Below are 4,208 nucleotides of genomic sequence, written 5' to 3'. Positions count from 1 at the left end.
GAGCAGTGGTTTATAGTTCTCCTTGAAGAGGTCCTTTACATCCCTTGTAAGGTGGATTCCTAGGTATTTTATTCTCTTTGAAGCTATTGTGAATTGGAGTTCATTCATGATTTGGCTCTCTGTCTGTTACTGGTGTATAAGAATGCTTGTGATTTTTGCACATTGATTTTGTATCCTGAGACTTTGCTGAAGGTGCTTATCAGCTTAAGGAGACTTTGAGCTGAGACGATGGGATTTTCTAAATAGACAAACATGTCATCTGCAAACAGGGACAATTTGACTTCCTCTTTTTCTAACTGAATACCCTTTATTTCTTTCTCCTGCCTAATTGCCCTGGCAAGAACTTCCAACATTATGTTGAATAGGAGTGGTGAGAGAGGGCATCCCTGTCTTGTGCCAGTTTTCAAAGGGAATGCTTCCAGTTTTTCCCATTCTGTATGATATTGGCTGTGGGTTTGTCATAAATAGCTCTTATTATTTTGAGATACGTTCCATCAATACCGAATTTATTGAGAGTTTTTAGCATGAAGGGCTGTAGAATTTTGTCAAAGGTCTTTTATGCATCTATTGAGATAACCATGTGGTTTTTGTCTTTGGTTCTGTTTATATGCTGGATTACGTTTATTGATTTGCGTATGCTGAACCAGCCTTGCATGCCTTGCATCCCAGGGATGAAGCCTACTTGATCATGGTGGATAAGCTTATTGATGTGCTGCTGGATTTGGTTTGCCAGTATTTTATTGAGGATTTTTGCATCAATGTTCATCAGGGATATTGGTCTAAAATTCTCTTCTTTTGTTGTGTCTCTACCAGGCTTTGGTATTAGGATGATGTTGGCCTCATAAAATGAGTTAGGGAGGATTCCCTCTTTTTCTACTGATTGGAATCACTTCAGAAGGAATGGTACCAGCTCCTCCTTGTACCTCTTGTAGAATTCGGCTGTGAATCCGTCTGGTCCTGGACTTTTTTGGTTGGTAGGCTATTAATTATTGCCTCAATTTCAGAGCCTGCTATTGGTCTATTCAGGGATTCAACTTCTTCCTGGTTTAGTCTTGGGAGAGTGTAAGTGTCCAGGAAATTATCCATTTCTTCTAGGTTTTCTATTTTATTTGCATAGAGGTGTTTATAGTATTCTCTGATGGTAGTTTGTATTTCTGTGGGGTTGGTGGTGATATCCCCTTTATCATTTTTTACTGCATCTATTTGATTCTTCTCTCTTCTCTTTATTCTTCTCTCTTTTCTTCTTTATTAATCTTGCTAATGGTCTATCAATTTTGTTGAAAAAATACGGAACGCTTCACAAATTTGCGTGTCATCCTTGCGCAGGGGCCATGCTAATCTTCTCTGTATCATTCCAGTTTTAGTATATGTGCTGCTGAAGCAAGCATGTGAATATTATTTACAATTCCATTATTTACTTTGCATTATCTGGGGCACTGTGGTCAAATATTTTACTTCAGTATGTAAATCTTACACTATTTTATTATTGCTTGATATGTTTTGGCTCTGCGTCCCCACCCAAATCTCATCTCAAATTGTAATCCCCATGTGTCAAGGGAGGGATCTGGTGGGAGGTGATTGGATCATGGGGGCAATTTTTTCCAAGCTGTTTTCATGATGGTGAGGGAGTTCTCACAAGATCTGACGGTTTAAAAGTGGCAGTTTCCCCTGCTGTCTTTCTCTCCTGCTGCCATGTCAGATGTCCCTGCTTCCCTTTCACCTTCCGCCATGATTGTAAGTTTTCTGAGGCCTCCCCAGCCATGCAGAACTGTGAGTCACTTAAACTTCTTTTCTTCATAAATTACCCAGTCTTGGGTAGTATCTTTATAGCAGTGAGAAAATAGATAAATACCTTGTTTTAAATAATCAATTTTCTTAAATAAAAAATAAGAACATTTTAAAAACATAATTATTTATGCCCCCTACATGTTGACTATTTCCAGATGCATATAATCCCTTCTCCTCTAGGTTCAAGTTTATATCTGCTATCGTTTCTCCTCAACCTGAAAAGATTACTTTAGAATTTTTCTGTAGGGCAGTTCTATTGGCAGTATATTAGCATGGGTTTCATTTATCCTAAACTCAATTTTTCTTTATTTTTAAGGATTTCTTTTTGTTGTTGTTGTTAACTCATTCAGCAGTTAAAAGATGTTTTTCCATTATCTTCTGGCATTCATTATTTCAGATGAAAAGACAGCCATCATCCTTATCACGGTAACCCTATATGTAAAGTGTCTTATTTTTCTGAATACTTTGAAAATTTTCTGTAAACCTGTGGTTGTCAGCATTTTGACCGTGAAGTGCCTAAAAATAGTTTTCCTTGTAATCATCTTGCTATATTGGTCATCCTCCTTGGATTTTTGGGTTTGTATCTTTTTTTTTTTTTTTTTTTTTTGAGACATAATATCGCTCTGTCACCCAGGCTGGAATGCAGTAGCACAATCATGGCTCACTGCAGCATTGACCTCCCAGATGCAAATGATCCTCCCAACTCAGCCTTCTGAGTAGCTGGGACCACAGGTGTGCACCACCATGTGCCTGGCTAAAGATGGGGTCTCCCTATGTTGCCCACGCTGGTCTCAAACTCCTAGGCTCAAGCAGTCCCCCTGCCTCAGCCTCCCAAAGTGCTGAGATTACATGCACAAGCCACTGTACCTGGACTTTCTTAAAATTTTTAAAGACATATAATCATTATCTCTTTAAATATATTCTTTCATTTTCTCTTTTCTATCCAATATTCCTATCATATGAATGTGAAACTACTTGTAACTTCCCACAGCTCACTGAGACTCTGTTCAATTTGATCAATTTATTTCTCTCTGTGCTTTATGTTGAATAGTTTATTTTGACGTGTCATTTACTTGTAATTTATTCTACAATGTCCAAGCTAATGCAAATCTATAAATTGTTTAATTTTAAATACATTTTGCTTTTCAGTTCTAAATTAGATTTCAATTTTGTTCTATTTTATACATTCAAATATCTCTTGAAATTGTCGGCCAGGCGCGGTGGCTCAAGCCTGTAATCCCAGCACTTTGGGAGGCCAAGACAGGCGGATCACGAGGTCAGGAGATTGAGACCATCCTGGCTAACACGGTGAAACCCCGTCTCTACTAAAAAATACAAAAAACTAGCCGGGCAAGGTGGCGGGCGCCTGTAGTCCCAGCTACTCGGGAAGCTGAGGCAGGAGAATGGCGTCAACCCGGGAGGTGGAGCTTGCAGTGAGCTGAGATCCGGCCACTGCACTCCAGCCTGGGCAACACAGCGAGACTCCATCTCAAAGAAAAAAAAAAAAAAGAAATTGTCTATTTCTTTACCCTATGAATTTTTAAAAATAGCTATAAGTTATTTTAAAGTCTGCCTGCTAAATCTAACATCTGGATTGTGTGTATATGTGTTTGTGTGTATACAGTCTTTTGTTATTCAAAATCATAACAGCATGCTGCCTTACAGTCTCACAGTCTTGCAGTATTGAGATCTCATGGTCTCTTAGTCTTAAAGACTCTCATATTGAAGTTTGATGGTGCTCTGTCCTTAAGCCCTCCTAGAGAGAGAGCCTTGCCTTATATTCAGAGTGATTAAAGACACAGTTGAACAGAATCCAACCATAGCTGCCACCTGCCTATACCAATGCAGATTTTAATAGATCAAAGATATCAGCCCTGTGGCAACACAGGAAATTGGATCCTAGGCTGAAAGAAAATAGAAGTCTTATTAGACTTTTGGTGCTTAAATTTCTAAGGCCCCACCAAAGTAATCATGCCACTAAACAACATAGCCATTGATTTGTACACACACACACATATATATATTAGAGTAATATATATACACACACATTCTTATATAAGAATATATACACTTATTAAGGTATATGTATATACTTATACATATACAAGTATGTTTTAGTTCATCAAAATTTGATTGGTTTCTCTCCAACCAATGAAATACTTTAAGACCTTAGACAACAGGAATTTGTGACTGTGAGGTTGCAAGACCATGAGAAGCAAGACAGTGAGATTTCAAAATTGTGATATTTCAAGATTGTAAATCTGTTTATCTTTTTCAGACTTTTTTCCAGTGTGTACTTACCTGGCAAAATTTACATGTGAAAAAATTACTGTCCAGAGAGGACTTACTTGGCATTTGGGGCTCTTCCAGTTTTATGTCTGGCATGCTGTCTTTATACTTCATCAAAAGCTGATAGGTTT

At 38.0% G+C, this 4,208-nt stretch overlaps 1 non-coding gene across 1 annotated transcript; it reads right to left on the bottom strand.

Annotated features, from left to right (window-relative positions):
- Window positions 1–1,281: 1,281 nt before the first annotated feature.
- Window positions 1,282–1,384, bottom strand: LOC116274858. Its single transcript, XR_004183612.1, has one exon. It is a non-coding gene; the product is annotated as a U6 spliceosomal RNA (small nuclear RNA).
- Window positions 1,385–4,208: the final 2,824 nt, after the last annotated feature.

Source organism: Papio anubis, chromosome 4 (assembly GCF_008728515.1).
Source record: "Papio anubis isolate 15944 chromosome 4, Panubis1.0, whole genome shotgun sequence".
Classification (NCBI taxonomy): Eukaryota; Metazoa; Chordata; class Mammalia; order Primates; family Cercopithecidae; genus Papio; species Papio anubis.
This window is presented reverse-complemented; position numbering and strand designations above follow the sequence as displayed.